Here is a 6,469-nt window from a genome sequence, read left to right on the forward strand (position 1 = left end):
GAGAAATGGACTGGGGGTAATAAAGTGACCCTCATCAAGTTATGAAGACAGCCAAAATAAAGGAGCTGAGTGACCAGCGACACATCAACAGACCACTGGGCCCACTGCAGCTGTCATATGACATTAGCAGACCAGTAGATGGCGCCGAATTTAAGGCCCACACATTTTGACCAGGGGTATTCCATGAAGCCCCTCACTTAAACTGAGGAAGTGGTCTTAACTGAGCCAGTTCTGGTTCCACCAACGAGGATTATGGCAAGTCATGCTTGGTAACCAAGGAAACTGTCGCCTGTTAACCCACTCCTTACCAGAGTGAAGATGAAGCTTGGCAGGCTGGTGAACACTGAGAATTCATGCAACTCGGGTTCGATGAGAAACACCACCTTGGAGCAGGGACACGGGAATATATTTTTAGCATATCTAATGTCACTATCTAATGTAATCAAATGTATGTTTTTATTATATTATAGTAATAAGAATAATAGCAGCTCAGTACTCAAAATGCAGAGCGCCAGGACACAAACCAGCAACCTTATGGTTATAAGGCAGCAGTTCTTACCTCTGCACCATCCAAGAATACGCATTTGCTTTCTGTCAATTGACCTTTGAGTTTGGGTTTGTAACTCGTTGACAGCAACATGTAAATCGAATGATTATTTTTTTTTACTTTGGTTATATTCTTGAATAAAAGCACACGTGTTTATTTGATATTTGGACTAAAATCTTCACACATTATACACTTCACGTCATTATTAGTATAGCATGTTTCTATTTTAGGTAAGTGTTCAGCATTTCTTGTATTTCTCGCATTTCCTGTCATCCTACACTTACCCAGATCTTTGAAGACCCTGAACACTCATGAAATTCATGGATTCCAAATAACGATCTACTGTATTATTTACCCTCTACATGTCCAGGCACCTCACACACAGGTAAGGAGCCTTGAGCTGGGAGAACTTTCTGCCCAAGTTGAGCTCTGTCTGGGGGTTGTTGGGACAGCAGGCTGCTTGCTGCTTGTGCTGATCGACACATTTACAAAACAAAAGACACTGATGGAGAGGTATGAAGGGAATTAAGATGGTCAGAGATTACGAGTTTGTTCATAGGCTTCAGGGATTCTAGTGTTAAAGGCACTCAGCACACTGTGGTCTGCTCATTCTTGGTCAGTGTGACGACTAGATGTACCAGTGGGTATGGGGGGCATTGAGTGGTGCTTTAGTGACCTGACGAGCATCTTTGACACTTCATGTCCTCTCCTGGTGTCACTGTGTGTTGGCCCACATTCAGTTGTTACTTTCTCTGCCCTCTTGTCTTTTTCCAATCTTTTCTTTCTCTATATCTCCCTCTCTCTTATCTCCCTTGGTTTCTAATTCACTCTCCTCTATTCCTAAGGTGCCACATTTTGTTGTTAATCAGAGAATTAAAGATGAGAGAGTGTGACTTCTGGAGTGACCAGTGGTGCAATGAGACGCAAAAAAAGAATGCAGAATAAAGGAAAAAATACCCAATAAAGAAAGAGAAATACTGAGACAAATCTTCTCTCTATATATAAAATCCTAAGCCTAAAAGTGCATTGATTTTGTGCAATGATTTCATGTGACATTTTTATGTCATTTTTTTGTCACGCTTTAAATCTAACGTATTTTAATACCTACATATATATGTTTGGTATCATTCGTTTCAGAATTTATCAAACCTTAATGTGATGTTGTTAGATTTTCAGATTCTTATTCCGTTTTTAAATTACGAGGGTTGTCTGGGTTCCGCGCGGAATTTTATCGTTTGTCGAGTGTCAGCCTGTCAAAACCTGTTCTGCTTGTAGAGGGATTATTCAAGTGGTTGCATGTTTTTGTTCAGATGTTTTGCTCCCTCTCTTACTTCAGAATGAACACGAGAAGCAAACGAACTAAGAGTGCGCAGCTGGTGCTAGCGGCGAAGCTCCCGACTCCGTGCGTGCGTGACTTTCGAGTGATGATTTTTTTACAACTTTTCTGATGGTTTAATCCGCTCGGTGGAACGCACCATGTTTGCCATCTTTTTCAACATCGATGGCATTGTCACGTCAATTCCGCTGATGGAGAGGAAAACTGTCACCTCTGAATGGTACACCACTCAGTGCCTGCCTGACGTTTTTTCTGCGATGGCTAGAGGCTGGTCCAAGAACTTGCAAAGGCACTTTTTGCATCATGACAATGCGCCAGCCCACACGGCTAATGCGACGAAGCATTTCATTGAAGACAGTGGTGTCAACGTTTTGAACCCGCCACCCTACTCGCCTGATCTTGGGTGAGAAGAGCCCAAAAGTGCATTGATGTTGGCGGTGAATACTTGGAAAAAGTTTAAAAAGGATCGAAGTACATGAGAAAAATAGAAAAAAAATCCTTGGCTATTTATTTCGAGTGATTCCGCGGGAAACCCAGACAACCCTCGTATAAACTAAAATATATAGAAGGTCGAGTTATGATTTCCCATTGCATTAGTTTTCACATGATTTTTCCTGTTATTTAAAAGAGTCACTTTTAAAAAGTTTTTTATCTATAAGAATGTCAGTTAAAACGAAGCAATAATTTTTTTAGTCTCTTATAAATATTCATCAGGCATAGTGGACCTCAGTTTAACGGGAATACTCCAATTGGTAAGAGAGTAAATATTTTATTCTCAATTCATTATTTTACTCCTTTAAATAATAATTAATTTTTCTTTTACATATTCATAGAATTTCGTGACTTTGTCCACAAGTGAGGCGGCCTACCAGGCCGCAACTTGAATTTCTGTAACCCAGCCACAAACCAGTGTGTTTCTTTGTGCCAGTCCCAAGTGCAGATAAATGGGAAGGGTTACGTCAGGAAGGGCATCCGGTGTAAAATTTTTCCAGATCAATATGCGGACAACAATACCAATTTCCATACCGGATCAGTCAAGGCCTGTGTTAACAACGACCGCCACCAGTACTGTTAGCCAACAGGGCGCTGGTGTAAATTGGGCTACTGTTGGCCGAAGAAGAAGGAGAAGAAGAGGGGGGCGTGTGTCCGGAGGCAGAAGGATAGAAGGAAGGTAAAGAGAGTGGAACTGAGGGTAGGAACTTTGAATGTTCGCAGTATGACTGGCTGCGGTGGGCTGGCACCCTGCCCAGGGATTTGTTCCTGCCTTGCACCCTGTGTTGGCTGGGATTGGCTCCAGCAGACCACCATGACCCTGTGTTCGGATTCAGCGGGTTGGAAAATGGATGGATGGATGGATAATGACTGACAGTATAACTGGTAAGAGACGAGAGTTAGCAGATATGATGGAGAGAAGGAAGGTTGATATATTGTGTGTGCAAGAGACTAAATGGAAGGGGCGTAAGGCCAGGTGGATCAGAGGGGGATTCAAATGTTCTATCATGATGTGGATGGGAGGAGAAAGTTATTCTGAAGGAAAAGCACGTCAAGAGTGTTCTGGAGGTGAAAAGAGCGTCAGACAGAGTGATGATTATGAAGTTGGAGATTGGAGATGTGATGATGAATGTTGTTAGTGCATGTGCACCACAAGTTGGGTGTGCAATGGAGGAGAAAGAAGATTTCTGGAGTGAGTTTGATGAAGAGATGGACAGTGTACCCAAGGGACAAAAACTGGTGATTGGAGCGGATTTCAATGGACATGTTGGTGAAGGCAACAGAGAAGATGATAGTGGATTTTGCCAAAAGGATGGATATGGCTGTGGTGAATACGTATTTTAAGAAGAGGGAGGAACATAGGATTATGTACCAGAGTAGAGGAAGATGCACACAGTTAGATTACATCCTATGAAGAAGAGTCAATCTTAAAGGAGATAAAAGACTGCAAAGTGGTGGCAGGGAAAAGTGTAGTTAGGCAGCGTAGGATGGTGGTCTGTAGGATGACGTTGGAGATCAAGAAGAGGAAGAGAGTGTGGGCAGAGCCAAGGATCAAATGGTGGAAGCTGAAAAATGAAGACTGCAAGGTTGAGTTTAGGGAGGAGGTGAGACAGGCACTGGGTGGCAGTGAAGAGTCACCAGACAGCTGGGAAACTACAGCAGATGTAGTAAGGGGGACAGCAAGAAGGGTGCTTGGTGTGACATCTGGACAGAGGAAGGAGGAAAAGGAAACCTGGTGATGGAATGAGGAAATACAGGAGAGTACACAGAGGAAGAGGATGGCAAAGAAGAAGTGGGATAGTCAGAGAGATGCAGAAAGTAGACAAGAGTACAAGGAGATAAGGCGCAAGGTGAAGAGAGAGGTGGCAAAGGCTACAGAAACGGCGTATGATGAGTTGTATGAGAGGTTGGACACTAAGGAGGGAGAAAAGGACGTGCGCTACAGAGAGGGACCGAGCTGGGAAAGACGTACAGCAGGTTAGGGTGATAAAGGATAAAGATGGAAAAGTACTCACAAGCGAGGGGAGTGTGTGGAGCAGATGGAAAGAGTACTTTGAGAGGCTGATGAATGAAGAGAACGAGAGAGAGAAAAGGTTGGATGATGTGGAGATAGTGAACCAGGAAGTGCAACGGATTAGCAAGGAGGAAGTAAGGACAGCTATGAAGAGGATGAAAAATGGAAAGGCCGTTGGTCCAGATGACATCCCTGTGGAAGCATGGAGGTGTTTAGGAGAGATGGCAGTGGAGTTTTTAACCAGATTGTTTAATGGAATCTTGGAAAGTGAGAGGATGCCTGAGGAGTGGAGAAGAAGTGTAGTGGTGGGCCGATATTTAAGAATAAGGGGGATGTGCAGGACTGTAGTAACTACAGGGGGATAAAATTGGTGAGCCACAGCATGACATTATAGTGGTCCGATGCCGCTAAGATTTACACCGTCAAGATGATGGTGATTTATTTATTTTTTATAGAGGATAGCAAAATACCCGCGCTTCGCAGCAGTGAAGTACTGCTCTAAAATTTTAAATAATAAACTGAGGGAAAATGTACCAATAATTATTTGTTAAGGATCTCTTTGTATACCACATTGTCAGTTTGGCCCTCCGGTTGTAATATGACCAAGCTGTGCGCTGAGCTTACTGTTGAGCATGCAACGTATAGTTGGCCACGTGAAAAGCAATCTTGCCTCAAATCAATGCCAACTTTTTGTAGGGTCTGTCCCTGAGACTTATTAATTGTCATTGTGAAGCAGAGCCTTACTGGAAATTGGAGGCGTTTGAATTGAAATGGGAGATCAGAGGATATAACGGGGATGCGAGGAATAAAAACTGTCTCCCCTGAGCCACCGCCAGTAAAAATAGTTGCCTCAATGAGGTTCTTTTGCAGGCATGTGACCTGAAGTCTCGTGCCATTATACAGTTTCGGAGGCTGTAAGTTTCTCAGTAACATTATTGGTGCCCCAACCTTCAAAATTAGATTATACTCAGGAGTGCCTGGAGAATTCAGAGTGTGGACTGAGCTGCAGGCTATGGACGTATATATGTACGTAAGTAGGATTCAGTTAGCGTTGGGAACCCACGTACCAAATTTCTTGAAGATGGGCCCATTAAGTAACAAAGACCGTTGGAAAGTTCAATATGGCGGCCGACAGTGGTGTCATACCACCGAAATAAATACGTACATCGGTTTTGGTTAGTGCAGGGAAGCCGCCTACCAAATTTCATGAAGATGGGGCCATAAATAAGAAAGTTTATCATCGTGGACGTTGTCGACCGTTATGACTGTTACGTGTAGAATTTCGAAATGCAACCTGCTTTACTTTTGTAAGTAAGCTGTAAAGAATGAGCCTGCCAAATTTCAGCCTTCTACCTACACGGGAAGTTGGAGAGTTAGTGATGAGTGAGTCAGTGAGGGTTTTGCCTTTTATTAGTATAGATGTATATGTATATGTATACTGTATATGTGTGTGTGTATGAATATATATATATATATATATATACAGTATATATAGCTGTACCCGGCCACGCGTTGCTGTGGCTCAGTCTGGTTAAATGGAAAAGAAAGAAAAGAGAAAGCGCACGTTTCTAATATGCTTAATTTCACAATGCTTGTGGGTATACAATATTTTTTGTTGTTCCATTGTCTGTGCAGAATGTTAGACTGAATAATATTGTTAAGTTCGTGATTCTTATAATTGGTTTGAATATTGAGAAATACTTTTTCAACTAATTCTTCTTTTGACGTCACTAAATTGCAGAAGTTATGAGGCAATGAAACTCGTCCTGAGGTCAGATCAACCGGCACCTTTCCGTTCCCAATTTCCAGATTTCTCCAACCCCGTTATTGACAGTTTGCATTATTTGATTGCCTTTTTTGCTGAAGTGTTAGCTTAGGAATATTTGATTGCACATACGACAAAAGATCACCCGTGTTGTAATTTTGTTCACGACGCAATTCTACATCGAATAAAGCAGCAGCAGATCGATTCGGTGATGGCATTCCCAATTGATTGAGAACTTTGTCCGCGATTTCTAAGCACAAATCTTCAATCATTATCATCTATCATCTTAGTTGTAGATGTCTGCTGTGACATCCA

This window comes from Erpetoichthys calabaricus, chromosome 3, assembly GCF_900747795.2.
Source record: "Erpetoichthys calabaricus chromosome 3, fErpCal1.3, whole genome shotgun sequence".
In the NCBI taxonomy this organism is placed as follows: Eukaryota; Metazoa; Chordata; class Cladistia; order Polypteriformes; family Polypteridae; genus Erpetoichthys; species Erpetoichthys calabaricus.